Source organism: Acinonyx jubatus, chromosome A3, assembly GCF_027475565.1.
Source record: "Acinonyx jubatus isolate Ajub_Pintada_27869175 chromosome A3, VMU_Ajub_asm_v1.0, whole genome shotgun sequence".
Classification (NCBI taxonomy): domain Eukaryota; kingdom Metazoa; phylum Chordata; class Mammalia; order Carnivora; family Felidae; genus Acinonyx; species Acinonyx jubatus.
The window spans coordinates 96,959,166-96,984,506 of record NC_069388.1 but is presented as its reverse complement, the minus strand read 5'-3'; positions in this window follow the sequence as shown (position 1 = coordinate 96,984,506).

The window sequence follows — 25,341 nt, the reverse complement described above, 5'->3', positions numbered from 1 at the left end:
ATTAACTCGAGTAGTGTCTGATAAATATCAGGCACTCATTGCAGGCATGTTACCTACCCCTATGTGTGAATAAAGTACTAGAACTACTGGAATAGACCCTGAATATTCTGGTGGTTCAGTGCATGATCATTTCCTTCCCACTGTGTAAGTAATGTTGCAGGAATAACACCTGTGACACGTACGAAGTTCTTGATGCATGCTTGTTTGTTCATCCTTCACGTGAGAAATGCACTGGCACACACTAGTTGCTTCATCATGCTTAGAAGAATACCTGGCACACACTAGTTGCTTCATCATGCTTATTTTCTTCTCATCTGTGTGAGTAAGGTTACATGCCATATATTAAGTCCACAGTGCATGTTTGTTTTCTCCCCACTATGTGTGACTAAAGTTGTACTAGACTAGAATGTGCCATATGCAGTTTAATCCATGCAGGTTTCCTTTCCCCTAAACGTGTGTAAGAATGCCCCAGAAGAGTATGTGACATATCTAGGACAATCAATGCATTTATGCTTCCTTCCCCTCTACATGTGACTTAATTGTTAGTGGAAAAGCAGCTGGCATGGATGCTCGTGTATGCTGGTTCCTTCTCCCTGTTAGTGGGTCAGGTTGTCTCGGAATTATTCCTGACATATACTCGGTGCTCAATTCAATCTTACTTTCTTCCCCTATGAGTGAGTGATGTTTTCTAAAATAGAACCTAATACACACTAGATACTCCATGAAAGCTCATTTCTTGTTGCTATGCTTAAGTATGATTGCCCTATAATAGTACTTGAGATATACTGCATACTCTATGCATGCTCAACCCCTCCCCATCAGTGTGAGTAACATAGTAAAATAGTAATAGGCACATATTAGAAGTTCAATGCATGCATATTTCCTTCCATTTATATAAGAGTAAATTTGAATTAAAAAAAGGACAATATATATGTATATATGGAATATGCTAAAGGCCTAATATATGCTACCTTCCTTCCATATATGTGTGAGTAACGATACACGAGAATATTGATTGCCTGGTCTATACCTGGTGCTTCATGCAAGCTCATTTTTTCCCACAAATGTGAACAATGTTGTGTTAGAATCATACTTCTTTTTTTTCTTTCCTTTATTTTTATTTTAGAGAGGGAGAGAGAGAGGGAGAGCCAGCCAAGAGAGAGAATCTTAATCAGGGTCCATGCTTGGTGTAAAGCTCAATGTGGCTCTCCATCCCATGACCCTGGCATCATGACCTGAATTTGGGATCATGACCTGAGCCAAAATCAAGCGTAGGACACTCAAACGACTGAGCCACCCAGGTGGCCCTGGAACCACACTCCTTAAACACAGAGTTTCCTCTGTATTTGCCTTCTCTATGTTTGAATAAGGCTGTAGTAGATCAGGGTCAGGTGTATACTAAGGGCTTTATCATTGGTAATCCCCCCCACCCCCACATGTACAGTTTTGCTTGAATAGTACTTGGAATTACTAGCAATTTAGTGCATAATTTCTCTTCTGTCCTATGTGCTAGTGATGTTGTAGTAGAAGAGTGCTAAGTAATACTTTGTGTTCCAGGAATACTTGATTCCTTCCCACAGGTGAGGCAATGACGCAGTAAAAATCATCTAGCATATATTAGGTATTCCATGCATGTTCCCTTTCTTACCTACTTGAGAGTAATGTTGCACTAGTGTAGTATGTGGCATATACCAGGCACTTGATGAAGGCTGCCTTTACTCACGTGTGAGTAGTGATTTTACTAGAATATACTGGTATATACAAGGTCCTTCGTGCATGTTTATTCCATTCTACTCAAGCTAGAATACCATTTGACTAGAATAACTCCTGGCACACAACAGTCAATTGATGCATATGTGCTTTCTTTTTTCCAACGTGTGTTATGTTGTGCTAAAATAGTGCCTGGCATATGATTTGCACTTAATGTATGCTCATAGTATTTCCCAATGTGAGAGTGATAATGTATCCGAATAGTGTCCAGCATATAATGGACACTAATTGCATGAATGCTTGCCTCCCCATATGTATGAGTAATGTTGTAATTAAAAACAACCTTGCACATGCTGCTGGCTCAATGCATGTTTTGTTCTTTCACATGATGTGTGAGCAATATTTTACTGCAATAATATCTGACATATATTAAGTGCTCCGTGCCTGTTTATATGTTTTTCTCTTTATGTGGGGGAATGTAGCACCAGAATTGCACCTGGCATAAGCTAGTTGCTCAGTTATACTTGTTTTCTGTCACTTGTGTGTGAATAATGTTGTATTAGAATAGTGCTGTCAGGTAGTAGTTGCTATACATCCTTGTTTCCTTTGCTTATGTGTGTGCAGTGTTGTATATAATAGGATCTAGCATTTACTAGGTGCCTATTGCATGCTTATTTCATTCAGCAACATATGAGTAAGTTTATAATTAATAGCACCTTGCATATACTAGGACTCAATGCATGCTTACTTAATTCCAGTCTGTGTGAGCAATGCTATTCTCGAATAATTCCTGGCCTATACCACGTAAACTATGCAAGCTCGTTTTCTTTCACTATCTATGAATAATGTTGTGTTAGATATTCCCTGGATGACTTTATACGATCAACTCATGATTTTATTCCTTCCCTCATGTGTGGACAATGTTAGAATAGAATAGAATAGAATAGAACCTAGCATACATTAGGAACACAATGAACACAGTTTGTCTTCCTTCTATATGCAACTTATGTCATACTAGAACGATATCTATCTCATGCAAGAGGATCAATGCATGACTGCATCACTCCTACTATGTGTGAGTCATGTAGTACCAGAATGTATTTTCAGGTACTATGCTACTGTGACAATTTTACTGTCATATGGAGAAAGGAAGTAAGTATATGTGTAAGTAACGTACTACAATAGTGTCTGTCATATATTCAATGTCCCGTGTGGTCTTGTTTCCTTCCACTATGTGTGAGTAATGTTGCACTATGAAAGCACCTGGTGTATAGTAGGGCATCAATGTATCTTGCTCTCTGTTCCTATGTGTGAATTTGGTAAAGTGCCTGGCGTATACTCAATACTCAATGTATTCTTTCCTCTTCTTTGTGAGTAAAGTTGTGATATAATACTTACTGGCCTCTACTAGATGCTCACTGTATCCTTGTTTACTTCTTTTATGTTTGAGTAACGTCCTAGACTGGTGTCTGGTAATACTAAGTGTGTGAGGCATGCTTCTTTCCTTTTTCTACGTGCGAGGTAGGTTGTTCTAGAATAGGGCCTGGCAAACATTAGGCATTCAACATACAGTTGTATGCTTCCATTAATTTCTAAGTGAAGTTGTATTTGAATATTTTCTGGCATACACTTGGCAGTTAATGCGTGTTTATTTCATATACGAATGACACTGTATTAGTATAGAGCTAAGCATTTAATAGATGCATGCTTACTTTTTCCCATGTGTGAGTAGTGCTTTACTAAAATAGTACCTGATTTATACCTTATGCTCTGTAAATGCTTCTTTTGTTTTGTTTTTGCCCTTTGTTAGAGTATTATCTGACTAGATTATTAGCTGGCATGTATTAGGTAATTAACATATGCTTACTTTCTTTTCCCAGTGTGTGTTACGTTGTACTAACGCAGTGTCAAGCATATACAACGTGCTCATTGATGACTGTTCCTTTCCCCTCTATGTGAACAACTACGTGCCAGGACACTATATGCCTTGTAAAAGGTACATATGGACAGTTGCTTCTTTTAATCTATTGTGAGTAATATTGTATCTGGCACATTTGAGGCACTCTATGAAATATTGTTTCCTTCCCTGTGTGTGTGAGTAGTATTGTATTAGATTAGTGCTTGATACACTTTTGTCACTCAATGCATTCTTGTGTCCTTTGTCCCGAGTGAAGTGGTGCTAGATTCCTGGCTGGCACCAAGGAGACACTTAGTACATGCTTGCTACTTTCCCTCTAATAGTAGGTAGCACTGTATTCAGCTTCTGCTGGTAGAACCAGGTGTGCCAGTCATGCTCATTTCTTTCTCGTTTCAGTAAGTCTGCGTGAGAATTGCATCTTGCGTATATAGGTGACTCGTTTCCCTCCCCTGTATGTGAATGCTGTTGTATTGGGATGGTTCCCTGCATTTATTAGACGATAATGCTTGTTTCTTCCACCTGTGTGTGACATTGCATTAGACTAGTGCCTGGCACATATGAAATGCTTAATATTTTTTTTCTTTCTAGTATATGTGAGTAATGTTTTCCTAGATTAAGACTTGGCATATAGTAGGCATTTCATGCATGCTAATTTCTTTCTCCCTGTGTGCAAGTAATGTTTTACTAGAACATTGTCTGGCATATATTAGGTGCTTCATGCAGCTTTATTTCCTTCCCCCATCTATAACTAAGTTTATACTAAAACTGGACCTTGTATACACAAAGCACTTAATGCATTATTTTTCCTTCTCCTTGTATGTAAGTAATAATGAATTATAACAGTACCTGACATGAACTTGTTATCAAATCCATGCTCCTTTCTTTCCCTTATATGAGGACAATATTTTCCTGGAATAGGGTCTGGCACAATTTGGCATTCTTTCATGCTTTTTTCATTCTCCAATATATGAGTTATATTGTGTTAAAACAGCACCAGGCATATACTCCTTGAATGTTCATTCCCTTTATACATGAGGAATGGCATACTGGGATAGTGCCTGGCATATACTAGCTGCTTCCTGCATGAAGTTTTCTTCCTCTCTGTGGAAATAAGATTGTACTAAAAAGCACCAGCCATGTATTGGATGATGAATTCATGCTTGTTTCCTTTTCTCTGTGTGTGAGTAACACTATAATGGAATCATGCCTCATGTATTTTAGGTGCTCAATGTGATCTTGTTTTCTTACTCCTAATTATGTGTAATGTTACACTAGAATAGGGTATGGCCTATCCTAAGCTCTGAATTTATGCTCGTTTCCTTCCTCATGTGTTAATACCACTGTGATAGTGCAGTGGCATATACCAGGCTATGGAGGCAGGCTCATTTCCTTCCTTTATGTGTAAGTTTGTCATAGAATAGTATCTGACACATACCAGGCAATTAATGTGTCTTAAATCTTTCTTCTTCCTATGTGTGAGTAATGTCATGCTGAAATATTTCCTGGTATGTACTGGATGCTTCATGTAGACTCTTTTCTTCCTCATTGTATGGGAGCAATATACTAGAAAAGTCCTTGGTATCTAGAAAGCAGTCGGTTTCCAGTAAGCCCTTGTTTCTGTCTAGGTATGTTTGCAAGGTTTTAATATAAAAGGAACTGGTACGTGTATTCGTTTATTTTGGCCTATAAGTGAGTAACGTATTAGACTAGTGGCCATGATATATGAGATGTTCAAGCATGCTAGTTCCCTTCCCTTGTATTTAAATAACACCATGTTAGATAACACCTGGAATATACTAGACAATTAAAGCATGCTTGCTTCCTTACTTCTGAGTAATGCTGTACTAGAACAGGGCTTGGAATGCATGCCAGGAGCTTAATCCTTCCTTGTTTGCTTCCCTTACGTGTAAATGATGTTAAACTAGAAGACTGCCTGTAATTAGTGCCTCATGCATGCTTCCTGCCTTCCCCTATGTATACGTAATTTTTACGAGAATAGAAAGTAGCCTACACTAAGCGCTCCACGCAAACTCATTTCCCCCCCCAAAATTCCATGTAACTTTGTACCTAGAATTTATTAGGCATTTCATGCATGCTCATTTATTTCCATGAATGTGAGAAAAATATACGAGCAATTAGACTGCCGTGTACTGAAACTGAGTGCATACTTACTTCCTTTCCCCTTGAGTGAGTAATGTTGTATTGGGATAGTGCCTGGTGTATCCTAGGTGCTTCACGCATGCTGTTTCCTTCTACAAGGATTAGCAAGTGCTACTGAACTTGCTGATTTATACTGAAACACTGGGTTTGCTTGTATTTGGTGTGTGTGATGCCGGAGCTAGTGCTGTGTATGTGAGGCATCGTGTTCAGTATGTGGTGTATGGATTCCTGGGTTGGTGATATTTCTGAGACGCGGGTTCAGCTGTTTATAGTGTGTGATGTTGTATTCGTTACTGTGTATGCAACACACTGTGCTAATAACTGTATGAGGGGTACCTGGGGGGCTTAGTGGGTTCAGTGTCTGACTCTCCATCTTGGCTCAGGTCATGACCTCGTGGTCATGAGATCGAGCCCCCTATCAGGCTTCATGCTGGGTGTACAGTCTGCTTGAGATTCCCTTCCCTCTCTCTCTGCCCCTGCCCCACTCATGCTCTTCCTCTGTCTCACTCAAAAAATAATAATAACCGCATGAGACACCATGTTTACTGGTGTGTGATATATGCGACAGTGTGTTTCATACTGCATTTGAGTCGTTGTGTTTTTGTTGTGAGTAGTTGTGAGACACTAACAATGTGTGATGTATTCAGTGATGTGTGTAACCTATTATATTAATAATGTGCGTGTGACACAGCAATTAATAATATTCAGTGGGTGTGCTAATCTCTTCAGTGATGAGTTTGAGTCACCATGAAAAGTATGTGAGAGACACTGTGTTTACCTTTACATGGTGTGTGTGACACTCGGTGTGGTGACATGTGAGTGAAGCACTGTATCTATTAACATGTATGAGACACAGTTTTAATGATACCTGGTGTGATACCATAGTTATGAGAGTATGCGATATCGCTATTATCACACACAATGTGATGTAAAAATGTTTTAAGCGGTGATGTGCTAAGTAGTGTGTGTATCTATGTGTGTGCATGTGAATCTCTGAGTTTACTGGTGTGCAATGTGTGTAGATTTTGTGAAGACAACTGTGTAGAGACATTAAGTTTAGTGTGTGTCGTCTGCGGCCTTGTGTTTAGTGATGTGTGTTTGAGATACTGTGTTTATTGAGGTTTGTGTGAAGTACTCTGTTTAGCTATGTATGTGTGAAACATTCCTTTCAGTTGTATGATTGGGGTATGTGTGTGTATGATACGTGTTCAATAGTGTGTGCACGAGGCACTGTGTTTCGTGAGGTATGTTTGAGGCATCGTGTTTAGTGATTTCTGTGTGAGATGCTGTGCTTAGCGGTGTGTCGGGTGGGATGATGTGTTTGTTGTTTGTGCGAGGCACAGTGCAAAGTGATGTGTGTATCAGTCACTGTGGTAGTGGTATGTGTGTGACAATTTTAGTGAACCATGTGTGAGATACTGTCTTTACTTATCTGTGTGTATCTGAGGCACCATAATGTGTTTAGTGATGTGTGTGAGAGGCACAGTGCTGTTCAGAGGTTTGCAAAATATGCACCTAACACTTTTAAACACATTATATCAAACATGCATCGCTACACAAACCAGTACCTGTATCGTTCATTGCTAACCACAGTGTTTTACACATATATGACTATACACAGTTACACATGCACTGAGTACTAATAAATGTAGTGTGTTACATATTTAATATAAAACAAAGTAGCATATGCCCCAAATATGGGTAAATGTCGTCTTTCAATAAAACAAAGTAGCATATGCACCAAATATGGGTAAAGGTCGTCTTTCATAAATGTATCACTACACGCAGTTATATACACATGCCACCATTAAACAGTGTTTCAACATATTTCAACTTATCTCACTAAACGAAGTACAGTTCACCCTTAACACAGGTTTGAACCCCATGGTCCACTTATATGCGGGTTTTTTTTTCAATAAATACAGTGAAGTACTATAAATGTATTTCTCTTCCTTATGATTCTCTTGATAACATTTTCTTTTCTCTAGCTTACTTTATTGTAAGGATACAGCAGATAATAAATATAATACACACAATATGTGCTAACTGGTTATGTTATCAGTAAGGCTTCCAGTCAACTGCAGGGAATTAGTAGTGAAGTTTGGGGGGAGTCCAAAGTTTCTATGTGGATTTTTTGGCCGTGGAGGGGTCGGCACCCCTAATCCCCACATTGTTCAGGGTCAGCTGTATTACACATGTACACACTGCCAAACACAGTGTTAAACACAGTTCTTCCACATATATCACCAATAAAGAAGCATACACATAACATTCTGCTAAACAGAACTGTTCACATGCACAACTTCATATGCGGTAACACACACATATGTCGGACTATGAAACAGGATTTTAATCTATGTCTCTAAAAAAGGCCTAAGTACCATCCAGTGCTAAATTAAACGGTGCATACATCTATCTCTGTGCAAGTAACTCATATTTAACGCTATTCAACAGTTTCCACATGTATCACTGACAAAGCAGTACATTCACCACATACTACTAAACAGCACGTTTCACACATCTATCACTCAACACCATACACGACTAAACACAGCGTCACACATGTATATCATTAAATGCCGTACCATACACGCCCTGTACCTCTAAATGGTGTTCAACTTTCTATCACTAAATACAGTGGTGCACACGCCAGGCATCACGAAATACAAGCTTCTGACAAGTGACATTAAACACAGTAGCACACAGGGGCACCAGGGTGGCTCAGTCGGTTAAGCGTCCAACTTCAGCTCAGATCATGATCTCACAGTTTTTGGGTTTGAGACCCATGTCGGGCTCCGTGCTGAAGGCACAGAGCCTGGAGCTTGCTTTGAATTCTGTGTCTCTCTCTCTCTGCCCCTCCCCTGCTCACTCTGTCTCTCTCTCTCTCTCAAAAATAAATAAACATTAAAAATTTTTTAAAAAATTAAAAAACAAACAAACAAACAAGAAAACACAGTAGCACACACACCAAGCACAACAACTAAATTCAGGGCCTCATGCAAATAGCATCGAATGGAGTAGGGACACACACACCAGACTCCGATGAATATAGTGCCTCACGTTCGCATCATTAACACGAGTAGCATGCAAAATGGGCGGCACTAAACGGTGTCTCACACATAATCACTAAACAGAACAGAACACCCCCCAGGCATTTCTAACACAGTGCCTGACATATCTTCATGAGACACACTAGCACACACACAGCACCCACCCCAAGGCCACACATGTATCACCAAACAGGATAGTGATCACACACTGTTTGGCACAGTGCCTCACAATGTTGCACAATATTTCCACACCAAGTAACATACCGCCTGGCATCATTTAAAAACAGCGTCTCACGTATCTATTACGAAGCAAAGTAGCCAATTCACCAGGCACCCTCAGAAGGTCTCACACATGTGTTACTGACCAAAGTAGAAATGAGGCATACTTGAATCAGAGCTTCTCACAAATGTATCATTAATCAGGAGCACACAACCGCTTACTAAATACTGTCTTATACTTATGTGAATGCACAGAGTACCAAAAATCGCCACGTAACTCTAAACAAATTGACTCGTAAAATATAAAACAACATTCTTTCGAACACGTATCACTAAATACATCATCATGTACACCGTATACCTCTAATCCTGGTGTCTCACATACACACTACTAATCAAAATTCCTACCACGCACACCACGAAATGCATTATCACACCCCACATAACACAAACCAAGTGTTTCACACATAAAATCATTGAGCAGTCTCACATACCTCACACGATTAAACGCAATGTAACACACATATATTCCTAAATACAGTAAAAAAAAAAAATAAAGGCACCCCAGGCCATTAACACAATGTCTTACTCGTAGATCGGTTACACCCGGGCACTGCCGAATAAGGTATTTTATGAAATACCTCTCAACACGTTGAAACACCTACATGTTCCCTGGAAACAGTGTCTCACACATTTACCACTAACATAGTGGTATACATTCTGGACACCACCAAGCACAATCTCTCATAGTGCAACACTAAACAGAGTAGCACATACACAAGCAGCATGAAACACAGTATCTCACACATATATCAGTGAACATACCAGCACACACCCGGCTGAATCCAAATCCTCACACGTGATTCAGTACTTGCAGCAGCAAGCGCCAGGCATCGCTAAACATTGTATCTCACACAGTATTGCTAAACTCGGAGCAAACACACTTGGAATCCTTAAGCACAGTGTCTCCCACATACATCCCTGAACAAAGTAGCAAGCGTGCCAGGCACTATTAAACATAGTAGCTCACACACGGCACTGAACACAGTAGCAAATACCAGGCATATCTGCACAGTATTTTTCTTCTGTATAGTCGAACATAGTAGCTTATACACCACGCACTACTAAACATAGTCTCACGCATGTATCACTGAAACACTAGCACACAAACCAAATGCTATTAACACAATAGCTCACAAATATATCGCTAAACAACGTGTTGCAGAAAAATAGGCACTCTAATGTTCTGCACAAGCATATCACTAAACATAGTAGTGTGTTCACCAATAAACGCAATACCTCACACATATATAACCAAACACGGCGGCACACATTTCTCCAAAGAGAATATCACTGACACCAGGCACCACTGCATAGATGGTCTCACACACGTGCTGGACACATATCACTATCACAGGAGCATGTATACCGCTGAGCCCAAAAGTTCAGACATATGTCATCAAATGGATAAGCACAACCTCACTGTAACACTAAACACAGTGTCTCACATAACATTACTCATCATAGCACTACTCACTCTTGTATTTATTTAACTTGGCATCTCACTTGTATATCGCTGACAAAGCAGCAAATACACTAGGCATGACTAAGCACAGCATTTCACTCGTATATCACTAAAGAATACAGTGAAGAGATAACCCAAATATCACTAACAGAGTACAGTTTCACTTCCACCCCTGGCACTCATCTGCGGTTTTGCTTTCCATGGCTTCAGTTAATTGCAGTCAACCACAGTCTAAAAGAAATGATTCTCCTTCTGACCTATGGTCCAAAGGTCAATAGTAGCTTGCCGCTCTCTTACAGTGCCTACATCACTCGCCTCACTTCATCTCATCACCTAGGCATTTTATCATCTCACATCATCACAAGAAGGTGAGGATAGTACAATAACATGTTTTGAGAGAGAGACTGCATTCCCATAACTTTTATTACAGTATATTGTTAAAACTGTTCTATTTTATTAATAGTTATTTTTGTCAGTCTCTTTCTGTGCTTAATTTACATATTAAACTTCATCATAGGTATGTGTGTATAGGAAAAACATAGCATACATAGGGTTCAGTTGTATCTACAGTTTCAGGCACCCACTAGGGGTCTTGGAACGTATCCCCTGTGGATAAAGGTAGACTACTCTACACACACACACACACACACACACACACCAGGCACTTCAAAATATAGTGTTTCAGACATTTATCAATGAACACAAATTTCCACATACTAGCCACAGCCAACACAGTATCTCTACAAACAGGAACAAAAACCATGAACCAGTAAAGAGAATATCACACACATAAGCCACTAATCATAGTAGCATAGCAACAACCAAATGCAATGTCTTACAAAACTTATTAAGCAATGTGGTACACATACCTAGCCACACTAAACACAATTTCAAATTCATATACCACCTAACAAAGTAGAAGACACACCAGGAACCTATTAAAAGTGTCTCTCACTCTTAAAAACTGAGAACAAACTGAGGGTTGATGGGGGGCAGGAGGGAGGGGAGGGTGGGTGATGGGTATTGAGGAGGGCACCTTTTGGGATGAGCACTGGGTGTTGTATGGAAACCAATTTGACAATAAATTTCATATATTTAAAAAAAACCATTTGAGGACATTGTTGGAGAACAAGATGTTTACAAAGATAATCCTAAAAAAATAAGTGTCTCTCACATAGATATCTACACAGAGTAGCATACACAGGAGACACTGCTAAATAGACTGCTTCACACATATACCACTAAACACAATCAGAGGACTGGTACACCAATGGGAACTCCTGCTGGCCCCCCAACATTTAAAGGCTCTAAACACATCTGAACTATTTACTTTAGCTTGGAAGAATAAAAAAGTTGAGAAAGTAAAGATGACAATAAGAAATCTGACTTTGAATTGCCAGGGGTGATGGTCCAGCAGATTAATCAGATTAGGATTGAAGAAGGTGCTAGGGTCCCTTAGCCTGACCCTTGCCTGGGGACTCAAGGCCACATATACATATATGAATAAAATAATGGAGGGTGGAAAAGAAACTTGTCCTGGTTCCTTGGCGTAAGAGCCCAGTGCATTGTGATTTCAAAACCAGCTGGTGAAGTCCTAACAGGGATCTTAGTTCAATTGGGAAGATATGGAGATGATATGATTGATGAAATTAAGGAGAAAATTTGGAGAAAAAATTTTTTTTAATTTTCAATTTTTATTTTAATTTCAGTATAGTTAACCTACTGTGTTAGATCAGTTTTAGATGCACAATAGAGTGATTCAACAACTCCATACATCACCTAGTGCTCGTGACAGCAAGTGCTCTCCTTAATCCTCATAACCCATTTCACCCATCCCTTTACCTACCTCCCCTCTGGTAACCATTGGTTTGTTCTTGATAGTTAAGAGCTGTTTCTTGGCTTCTCTCTCTTTTTCCTTGTGATTGTTTGTTTTGTTTCTTAAATCCCACATATGAGTGAAAGCGTATGTATTTGTCTTTCTCTGACTTATTTTACTTAGCATAATGCACTCTAACTCCATCCACATCATTGCAAATGGCAAGATTTCATTTTTTTGGTGGCTGAATAAGATTCCATTGTATATGTATATTGTATCTTCCTTACCCATTCATCCATTGATAGACACTTGGGCTGCTTCCATAATTTGGTTATTTTAAATAATGCTGCTATAAACATAGGGGTGCATGTATCCCTTTGAATTAGTGCTTTTCTATTTCTTGGGTAAATACTTAGTAGTGTAATTACTGGGTCATAGGGTAATTCTATTTTTAACTTTTTGAGGAACCTCCATACTGTTTTCCAGAGCGGCTGCACCAGTTTGCGTTCCCACCAACAGTGCAAGAGTGTTCCTTTTTTTTTTTTTTGAAAATTTGGAGGCAAACTGTAATTTTTGAACACTTTATATAAAGCAGTTGTGTCTTTTGTACCTGCATGCATTACTGGGATGGCTATTATGTCTCATTGTAGAACACTTCCCCTACCTGGAATTATAGATCAGAATGGATGTAAGTTCACCCTCCCGCAAGTATTAACAAGACATGCTCAGTAGAAACCTATAGAATTGTCTGAACTCCATACAACCAAATAGGTTGTTGTTTTGAAGTGGTATAGAATAATTGGTGGAGAAAGGGGAAATTACCATTCTAATTAGTGACACGTTACAAGCTGGACTGCTGGTTCCAACATACTCACTGGACATTAATTTTGTGTGACTGATGAAAAAGGCAGAAGGTCCATAGAGACTGATAGTAGAATATGAAGGACTGAATAACATAGTTCCACTTATGGCATTAGGAATCTCAGGTATGGTTTGAACAGTGCCAAATGAAATAGAACAAAAAACACTAAAGGAGACTGGTATTCAATGGCTGATCTTGTAAATACTTTTTTCCCAATACCAATCTCTAAAAAAGTCAACCACAGTTTGTCTTAATGTAGGAAGGATCCTAAGTTACATTTACTATCTGATTATAGAGTTATTTGAAATTTCCAGCTTACTGTCATAATTTGGCTGGAAGGGATTTGGATTTGATATCCCCAGTGCAATAATACACTATATTGATTATATCATGATAGTACCAGAAACTAAAACATAAGCTAGGACTGACTTAAAAACAATGATGACACCTGATCTTTAGAGGCTGGTATATAAATCCAGCAAAGATCTAGCAGTGTACCCAAACGGTGAGATTCTTCAGAACAAACTGGGCAGGGGCCACCTGTGACATTCTGCAATAAGTTAAAAAATCAACTGCTTTCATTGCCTACATCTGGAACCAAGCAGGAAGCCCTGCACCTGGTCAGGTTGTTTGAATTTTGGAGGAGGCATATTCTACATTTGGAAATACTGGTAGCTTCTATCAAGCAAAATACCTCAAAGAAGGCTGTATTTAATGTGGGCCCAAAAAGTGGCAAATTATTTTCTGAGTTACAAGAGGTGGAAACTCATTTAAAGCCTTTGGGTCCTTATGATTCACACTCAGATGTAAGCTCTGTAGTATCTGCAGTTCACGCATATGCAGACCAGAGTGGACTTAAGTGGATGCTGTTTTCTTTGCAATGATGGGAAAACTGAACAACAAGAGCCCCAAATAATCTTTCTTTATTTTGGTAATGTGTTACTAGAATGGTGATGGGCACATTCTACCTGTTCCATGCACTGTTACCTCTTCCAAGTGTACAGATGATTGGACTAGAATATTATCTGGATTGTATGTGGTATTAAATGACTGCTTGTGTCTTTCCATCTCTGTGTGAGTAATGTTCTAAAATAATGCCTGGTAATAGTTGGTGATCAGTGCCTTACTGTCTTCTTAGCTATGTCTGAGTCATGTAGTTTCAGAATAGCACCTGCCAAATAATCAATTTTTAAAACATTCATTTCCCTCTCCCACTATGTGTGAGTACAGCGTGTATTTCATTACTATCAGGTATATATGAGGCACTCAGTGTGTGCTCTTTTTTTTCCATTGGTGTGTGAGTGATGTACTAGAGTATACCTGGCCTGTACCTGGTGCTCAATTCATAATTTTACTTCTTACCCCCTCATGAGGAAGTTCATGCTAGAAAAGCATCTGTGACATACTAGGCACTTGAATGCTTTTCTTTCCCTCTAAATGAGTAAGGTTGTATTTGAATGGTGTGTGGTGTATAATATGTGCTCAATATAAGCTTTTTTCCCCTATATATGAGTCATGTTGTCTAGAGTAGTTCCTGGTACAACGCTGTAAATTTAGAATAATGTCTGGCATATATTAGGTGCTCAGTTCATGTTTTCCATTCCTTCTACTTGTGAGTAAACTCATATTAGAATTGTTTGTGGCATTTACAATGTGGGCAATGCCTGCTAATTTAATCTCTTGTATGTATAAGTGATACTGTTCTGATGTTTGTGTCCTCTAGAAGTGTTGATAAAGACATAAAGGCATAATTTATTACCAAAATGTATGTGTAGATTTAAGACACCTACAGGTAGGGGCACTTAGGTGGCTCAGTCGGTTAAGCATCTGACTTCAGCTCAGGTCATGATCTCATAGTTCATGAGTTCAAGCCCTGCATTGGGCTCTCTGCTATCAACACAGAGCCCGCTTTGGATCCTCTGTCCCTCTAACTCTCTGCCCTTCCTTGGCTTGTGCTCTCTCTCTCTCTCTCAAAAATAAAAAAAACCATGAAAAAAAGAACATTAAAAAAAAGATATGTACAGGTACATCCTATCATCAAGCAGATGTCTAATGAAATGTGATGGAGAATGAGCTTTGCTAGAATCCTGAAGGTTGGATAGACTTTACTGTGGTGAAGATAATGAAGGATCATCCAGACAGAGGACCATGAACCAATTAAACAACTGAATCGGAGTATGATTACGACTGCTGGACTTTGAATATGGAGCTTACTGTGAGCCTAGGCTCTGCTCCTGTGTGATACCGAAGACGTCACGTAGTTCGCTGGTTCTCATACTCTAATTTCTCTATAACCTAAGTGCCTCAGGATGTCTCTAGCTTGTGTGTATAAATAAAGTCGCAGTAGCACACATAATTATTGTAGTTGTTATTGTACTTTGCCTTGCTGACTCACACAGGATTCCTGCTTTGTGAAAAAGAATGCGCTCAGTAAATTCATAGGAACCTCTCTTTTTTCTAGGGGCCAGTCTATGTCTGCTGATGGGCCTCTCATACCAGGTCATCTCTCTCTCCAGGCCCTCCTGTGTCTACTCATCACGTGGTTCTTCCAGGGGAACACTGTACCCTAAAGCCAACCTTTAAAGGCCCATATGTGATTCTTCACAGAAATGGTGATCTTGAGTGTTAGGCTTTTGTCTTTCCTCAGGCACTGTCTCAAACTCTGTTTTTTCATATGGCCCTGGATGTCAAGGGGCAAAGAGACATGTATGGTAGAATCAAAGAATAATTGAACAGCAGACATTTTAACTGGCAAAGAGAAAAACTACACTGTGGTGATAAGATCCCTGACTGGAATGAGTCTAATGATCATTCATTCAAGATGTAATAAATACATAGTAGGCTTCATAGCAAATAAGGCAGGAACCAGAAATCTAGTAACACATGGCATTCTCACTATCCTTGCCCTTATGGGTGCTTATTGATCAGTGAAGGTGATGGATATTTTAATAAATAATAATAATTCAGTACATAATTTTTTATGGAGATAATACAGAAATGGGCCTTATTGGGAATGTTTCAGTTAGAGTATTAGGAAGAGCTAAAGAATAATAACCCAGGTATATTAGCACTTACGCTCCACTTTCACTGCTAAACCACTGCTGGGACATGTGTATATTCCATATATATTTGTGTGAATGCATGAATAAATGAATGCTGCCAAGATGAAAAATAGAAAAAAAAGCATGTTAAAAAATACGTAGGTGTGGAAAACAAAATTTTGTCAAGTTGCATACTGTATGTACTGTCTTTGATCCTTTATCTGCTCATCAGTAAAATGTGAATGTAGTGTTTCCCTTTATGGAGTGTTGTGGTGATAAAATTATACCCAAAGCACTCAGCATTCTGTTAGTGTCAGTTCCTAAGGAAAAACTCTAAGTCCCAAGAAGAGAAGTAAGTTGAGCAGGATAAGGGGGCCACTTTGTCATGATGGGGTGTCAGCGGGTTTTGAGTTACGCCATCCTACCTCTCTGTAACGGATCCCAGGCCAACTTGGAAACATGGGGAAAACCAACAGTGTGGCTGAGTACTTTTCCGAGCATTGTGAGAATCTGTCCCCTAGGAGAGAGTAGCTGAGGTGGTGCTCCGGCTGAAATTGCCTGAAGATATGAGTTTAGAACAGTTGAGTTTGGGGATTATCTTCTGAGCTTGAAAAGGCTTAGCAAATATCTCTGTAAAATTCTAAGAAGACCATTTTCGTTTTCATTAAATGGTATAGATTCTTAGCTAAGGTACTGAGCTTTGGAATTAATAGATCAGCTTGGCTGTGTCCAGGCCATGCTTCCGGGTAAAAAAAGAAATGCCGACAGGATTTTTTTTTTTTTTTTTTTTTTTGGGCATCACCTAACAAAAAGGTAGATGCTGTGCGAAGACAAAATGAACAAAAAGAGAGGGGAAAAAAGAAAATGGACACTCGAAGGTCAGAAAATTCATTCTTTCCCCAGTGTTATGCAACCATTAGGCTGACATGAGATGGGTGTTTCTCTCCTAAGAAAACCCTGATGTTGTAAAAAAGAGGATGATTCTTTTGTTTTTGGATTGAACACAAGGTAGTATTTGTCGCTTCTGTTTATGTGAAAAGGTGATTTGATTTGCAAATTGAATAAATGTTTGGTCAAAACCTGAGATTATTTATGCTAAGTAACCTTCCATTTTAATCTCCTTATGCAATAAGTGGAATATAAATAAAGTAGAAGAATGACCTGGGATTACTAAAGCATACACGGTTATATAATATATATCCTGCAGCTTAATTTGATCACGAGCCTTGGTACGGTATACATTTAATTTTGGCTGTTTTAGAGTGATGTTTTAATGAAAATTAGACCATACTGCATATTTGTTCTGAATATTGCATTTTTTTACTCAGCAGTGTGCCTTGAATAATTTCTGTGTCTATACATACAGATCACTGTTTTTCTGACAGCTCTACGATACTGTATGCCGTGAACCAACCACAGACCATAATTTAATACTCCTTTTAATACTTAATTAATAGATTATCTCCACTTGTTCCACATTATAAACAAAGTTACCATGAATATATTTATACAAATACCCTGACACTCTTGCTAGAGTATCTCCACAGATTTCTAGAAATGGGATTTCTCAAAGGGTGTGTGCATTCAGTTTGATTTTTATTTCATTTCGGTTTTGTTTTGGAGCAGTCCCACACTTACAGAAGAGCTACAAGTACAATACAAATACTTGAATTTGTTATTGTGAGCTGGCTACAAATAAGTATATTTTCCTAGATGGCCATGGTACAATAATCAAAATCAGGAGGTTAACATTGATTTATTACTACTATCGATTTCTCAGGCCTCATTCAAGTTCCTACAAGCATTCCAATAATGCAATATTTAGCAGAAGATCAATTTCAGAATCAGACATTGTATTTAGTTGTCATGTCTCTTTATTTTTACTCATTTGGGAAAAGTTTCTATTCTTGATTTTCAAGACCTTGACAGTTTTGAAAAGTATAGAACAATTGTTCTACAGAATTCATAGAATGTCCATCGAAATAGGTTTGTTTGATGTTTCTTCACAATTATCTTCAAATTATACATACTTGGCAGAAATACACATCTTTGGCACAAACGTGACGTTGCATTACATCTGATCAGGAAGTGCAACATTTTAATTTGTGCTATTACCAATAATGTTCAGTTTGATCATTTGATCAAGGTGGAGTCTTCCAGACCTGTCCATTGTAAGGTCACTATTTTATTTTCCTCTTTGTAATTAGGAAATATTTTATGAGGAAATACTTGAAATAATGTAATTATCTCTTTCCTCATCAAATGTTGATTCAGTTGTTTATTAATTTAGTTATATCTCTGATATAAGGATACATTATTTGTATTATATTTGCAGATTTTCTCTAGGTATGGGATTGCTCCAAAATAAACACACGGTTTCCTATGTGATTCGATGGGTATAATACATTACTCTCTTTGCTCACTTTCTTACTCTCAGGCACAAGAAGATGTTCCCAGCTCACCTTCTACTTGCCTTCTCAGCCTTTGAATTAGCCATTTTTCCAAGGATTTCTGATTTCTTTTTTAATGGACACTGATATTTAGAAGCCAAAATCTGGGTGCTAGATATGCTCATTGCTATTGGGCTATCACTATTCTTTACTCTAATTCCAATCCAACATTTTAGGACTCATTTTAATTTTCTCCCCTTCCATATATGTGAACCCTTCTCCAACAGTGAGAAACCTGGCTCTAATTTTCCTTAGTTTATATAATTTGACCAACCCCCCTACACATAAGCAATCTCCCATCACTGCTGCCACCTGCTCTCTTGCACGGGATACCCTTTACACCCTTTGGGACTCTGAAATCCCATGCTAAGTCATGCCCCCATATGGGTGTTCTCCTCATTTGGCTTAGGTACTACAATCCCACAAATGGGTGTCCTCCTCATCTCTGTTGGACTCTTGACACCTCATGCAAGGCTGCTTCTTACATGGATGTCCTGTCTACATTTTGGACGAATGACACTCTCACCAGGCTACTTCCATGCATCAGCTTTCTCCACACTCTGCTTGAACGCTGGTACCCCACACTAGGTCATCCCTACATATTGACACAATTTCTACTCATCTTGGACTCTGTACCTTCTTTGTGGAAATCTTCCTTTCTCTCCTCAGACACTGAGATCACACACCATGTTCCTCTCCTTTAAGATGCTCTTTTCAGCCTGCTTGGGCCATGACCTTACAGTTGAAGGTTTAAGTCTCTCATGCATTTAGATTCTGATGGGAATAATTTCATTTATTCATTCAAAAAAGTTTTCCATGCGGGGTGCCTGGGTGGCTCAGTCGGTTAAGTGTCTGACTTCGGCTCAGGTCATGATCTTGCAGTTTGTGAGTTCGAGCCCCACATCGGGCTCTGTGCTGGAAGCTCGGAGCCTGGAGCCTGCTTCGGATTCTGTGTCTCCCTTGCTCTCTGCCCCTCCCCCCTCACACTCTGTCTTTCTCTCTCTCTCTCAAAAACAAATAAACATTAAAAAAAAAGTTTTCCATGTAGAAGATTGAACAACTGGAGGGTTTCATGTGAAAATACCATTTTCAGCTTTTTGTGAAACTCCAAAAGGATCACCAACCATGGGCTAGCTCCCCTCATGGCAATGGGAGCTGAAGAATGGTTATTCCCCTTAGATAATGGAAACTGGATCCTTTCCCTCACAGTCTGCACTTGGCTTGCTTCTTATATTTACCTAAATTGAATTAGCACCTGATTGTTTGGACCCTGGTCTCCAGCGCCCATATTTGTATATTACTATATTTTACTGTATATTATTATATTTGTATTCTATAGGAATTAGAGAATACACTTCTTAGCTCTGTCAAGTTCTGTGCTAGGCTCTGCTATGGCCTACTATTGCCTTCAGATATATTTTATTTCCCCATGATAAGGATGAGAGACTGTTTAAAAAGATTAAAACAGAGTTATAAAATATACAAATTAATTTCCATATTTTCTGTTATGTAATTGAATGCATTATCTGTCAAGAACTTGATCAGATTTAGGTTCTAAAATAGATGACGTGGTACTCAATGGGGAGTTAATACAGGTCATTTTGGTTTTGGGTAGCCACATACAGAAGACATTTGACCTTAATAAGGGATAGGCATTAAGATGATGTTTGTGAAGCAAAAAATAAACAAAACAATGACAACAAAACCTGACTTTTTATTTTATTTAAGGGAGGGAGATAGAGAGAGAGAGGGAGTATGAGTGGGGGAAAGGGGCAGAGGGAGTGAGAATATCTTAAGCAAGCTCCACGCTCAGTAGAGAGTCCAACACAGGGCTTGATCCCATGACCCTTGGAATCATGACCTTAGCTGAAATCAATAGTCAAGTCAAGCATCCAATGCTGAACTGACTGAGGTGCCCCTCCCCCAACTCTTCTTGAAAGATGCTCTTTTCATTGTGGCATTATTCATAATAGTCAAGATATGAAAACAACCTAAGTATCTGTTGATGGGTAGATAAAGAAATGGCGACAGATAGATCCATGGATACATAAGATGATACAGAAAGGAAAAAACTCCTGCCATTTGTGAAAACATGGATGAAATCGGAGAACATTATTTTAAGCGAAATAAGCCAGACCCAGAAAGACAAATATTGCATAATACCACTTATATGAGGAATATAAAAAAGTCAAATCTAGGGAAACAGAGTAGAATGATGGCTGCCAGGGTCTGGAGACTGGCAGAAATAGGAAGATGTTGGTCACAGGGTACAGACCTTCAGTTACAAGATGAATAAATTCTAGAGATCTAATGTACAGCATAGGAACTGTAATTAATAATACTATATTGTATACTTGACAGATTTTTAATGTTTTATTTGTTTTTGAGAGAGGGAGAGAGAGAAAGTGAGTTGGGGAGGGGCAGAGAGAGAGGGGGACAGAGAATCCAAAGCAGGCTCTGTTCTGAGAGCAGACAGCCCAATGCAGGGCTGGAATTCACTGATCATGAGATCATGACCTGAGCTGATGTCAGACGCTTAACTAACTGAGCCACCAGGTGCCCCTGCTAAGACAGATCTTAAGTGTACACACACACACACACACACACACACACACACACACACACTGGTAATTATGTGAGGTGATAGATACAGTAATTAGTCTGATTGTGGTAATCAGTACACAAGGTATATTTATATAAAAATACCACACTGTACATCTGAAATATATGCAATGTCAGTCATACCTTTATAAAGCTGGGGGAAAAACCTGACTCCCAAATTTAAAAAAAATAATAAAAATAAAACCTAACCCAATGTCTTCCGCTTAATACAAATACAAATAAAATAAATAAAATGTGTCCTTCCCTTTCCAACAACAACAACCAACAGCAATGAAAAGGTGCAGTGAAGGACTCATGCCTATTGCAGATAATTGCTGATTTAATAATAAATAGAAGAAAACAAAATTAGAATAGGAAAGTCTCCATCAGGAATTATGATTTGTCTCCAGCATACCAGCCTCATGGAACTCAAACTAGTCAAGCAAGAACATAACGACTTCATTTTATGGAACTTCACAGTCATTGTAAAACATTCAAAACTGAGAAAGTATAGTATTAAGGGTGTACTGAACTGAGAAGCTTTTATTCTCAGAATGCAACCATGAAAAAGAACGCTGCATTCAAATGGATTGTGCTCTTGACTGTCTTTGGTGTCTAAGCAATTTTTATTTACTCTCTAATTTCCTAATTTGACCTAACACCAACATAAGAGCTGTAGGGTCTCTGATCTTGTCCATAGATTTACATTTTACAAATGGAACTAACCCTCTGGTGAAGGCATTAATTTATCAAATATCTTATCATTTCAATTACACATTTTTTGTAGGCTTTTGCATAATTACTTTGCATCTGGACCCCAAAAAGAGCCTTACAAGTTTTTCTCTTGTCTCTTATCTGGAAAAGAAATAGATATTTTGAAAGTCCCAAGTCATTATTCCAGTCTTCAAAACTGCCAAGGGCACTAAAAAGTACATCTTACATTTATATATGTATTTCCTTCAATACAGCCTAACATCATGCAATCATTCTTTGGATTTAATATTTATTGAGCATCTATTATGTTCCAGGCAATGATCCAAGTGTCATGGAAGGACGAATTATGCAGGTATATAATGCATCATGTATATATCAGATGTCATGGGATTAAAAGAATTGAGTCATGTATGGATCCTGCCTTCCAGAAATTATAAGAAACCAAAGAAGATAAAAAATACAAAAAAATAATTTTAACAGTAGGTAAGTGACCACAATAAGGATCATGAGAGATGTATGATAAAAGACTAAGAAAATACATGGGAGGTGAGATCTAATTTCTGTATGGAGACCTGGTGGGACGGGGTGAGGTGGGGTGTGGTGTGGAGAGTGGGAACCAGGAAACCCTCATGGAGGAGGGTGATCTGAATGATATCTGCACACACTGAGAATTTGGTAGGTTTATTTAAAATATCCATAACTTTCCCAATATTAAAAGAATTATGTATATGTGGCATAAGCAGTTTTATATTGGGAACAACAGAACAAAAAAGAAAAGCTAGACACACAGGTGAGAACCTGTCCCTTTTTTTCTCACATTGGCACAATTCTAGGCAATCCTTGTCTGCTTTGGTTAATATTTATCAACAGTATTTTGAAGAATATATGGAACTCTTTAGGCACTCAATACATATTTAATTAATTGGGGGTGTCTGGGTGGCTCAGTCGGTTAAGCATCCAACTTCAGCTCAGGTCATGATCTCACGGCTCGTGGGTTCGAGCCCCACGTCGGGCTCTGTGCTGACAGCTCAGAGCCTGGAGCCTGCTTTGGATTCTGTGTCTCCTTCTCTCTTTGTGTCTCTGTTTCTCTCTTTCAAAAATAAATAACTGTTACAAAATTTAAAAAAATACATATTTAAGGAATTAAAGACAAAATCTTGGACATAAGCATTTTATGATCCAGGCATCTTTCCTCATTCACGGGTGACTTAAAGTCTTAGCGAACAGATGGAGATCACAGGAACAAATGACATATATAGAATACAGTATTTTTCTTTCATTGTTTGTTTTTGACTAGCTCTTCATCTACTTTGTATTAATTTATAAACTAAAACATTGGGGTAATCTTTGTTTCTTAAAAGAACTGCAAAAATCCATCTCCATCAAATGTCTTCTATTTATTAGAACTGCGGGGAAGTGGGATCTAATCAACCTTCATCGTTCTACAGTTCTCATACAAGCCAGCCTGACTCGAAGCTCAAGTGTTGATCTTATATTGGAATTTCTACAAAGCAGTGCTGGGCATTTCAGGGTTATTTGGTTTTAACATCTTAAACCAATAGCAAATAAATAAGGCAAAAATGACAAACAAGATCACTGCTGATAGAAGGTCTCATTGTCTGGACCAAAAGCGATATGGTATATTAAATATTAATATAAGGGTTGAGATATTTTTTTCTCCAAGATTTGTCCTGTGGGACTGTATTAATCCCATCAGCAGTTACAACATCTTATATTCATATTGAGTATTGTATTTAATGGCATTTTTATCATTTGAAGAAAAGTGCTAGATATCATTTGACAGTCTAAAAAAAGTAGGTGAGAGAAACAGTGGCCTCCAGTTTATAGATAAGGAGTGAGTCTTAGGAAGAGTAAAGCCCAAATTCACAGATCTGGTAAAGGGCAGAGCTGGGACATTTCCAAATCCGTCCCTCTGGCACTACCTTTTTCCATTAGAATTCTGCTTTTCAAAGAGGAAGAAAAGCCAGTAGGCTAATGATGCAAAATAAGTTAATCTTGTCTAATAGTCACGTTCATATTCTGGACTTAAGGCAGCTAAGAAAAAGAAATAGGGAGAGAAAGGTGATATAGAGCAGAATGAGTTCATGATCAAAGTCTCTGCTATTTCCCGCTGAGAGTGTGAGATTTACTGCTGTCTCCCCAGGGGAAAAAGCCAGATCGTTATTTCATACTTGTGGAAAAGAACTACTGACATGAAGAGATGCTGCTCATTCTGTTCTTAGTTTTCCAACTGCAACCATAATCAGAGGAAAGTAGTAGCCACAGATGAGAATGAGATTACTTTTCACATAAAATTGGATAAAGGAGCCCTGCTTCCTTCTTTGAAGTATTCCTTGAAAAAAAAATGCACACTTTCCTATTGAGGATCTTACAAATTACTGCTTTTAATGGATCTTGCAACATAAAATGCACTGTGCTTGAACTCCAAACTTGTGTCATGCCTTGGTGAGTATTTTATGAATTGTAAAATTGGAAAGTAAGTTAAGATACAAAAGTGGCTGCTGGCTCCTCCATCTGATAAATCTTATTTGGGATTAGTATGTAATATCCCTTTTAAGACCTCTTTCATTTCTTTTTTATGGAGTTTAACTGAATACCAATAAAAATGAGGAAATTCTATCCATGTATCTTTGCTTCTTCCTTGTTAACTGTATAACTTAGCTGTGCAATTTTTTTTCTTCTAAATGATCACAGGCTTTCTGAAAATGTCAGCATCAGATGTAACTGTGTTTCCAGTTTTCAGACATTGCACCATGACTGATCCTATAGTGGAGATATACATTTTTAAGATAAATGTTAAACAGGGCATGATCAGCTTCTAGAATGACAGAGTGAGGACCTTGAGGAACTCACTCTCCCTCTAAAACAACAAAAATACAGGCAAAACAATGGAAGTAAATCATTTCAGAATTCTGGCAATTAACCCCAACCACAGAATAAGCTGAAAATTTTCTATACAAGACAAACTGCTGCACTTTGGGAAGACACAAGGTCTGTGATGCTTGAGCTCAGAGCTGTTCTCATCTTCTTTCACTCCCTCCCCAGTTTGGCAATGTAGGAGGCAAAAGACAGCATCACTGCAGAAAATGAAAAAAACTGGACAGCTTTTGGAGTTCCATTAAAAGTATCATCCCCTGTGCAGAGTCAATATTTTGCCTGAACTTTCAGCTCTCTAGGAAATTTCTATGCTTAGGTGGCCATCCGAATGACTCAGGGCTTAGTTCAGTGGGAGGTGGAGAGACCTGATACCAGAG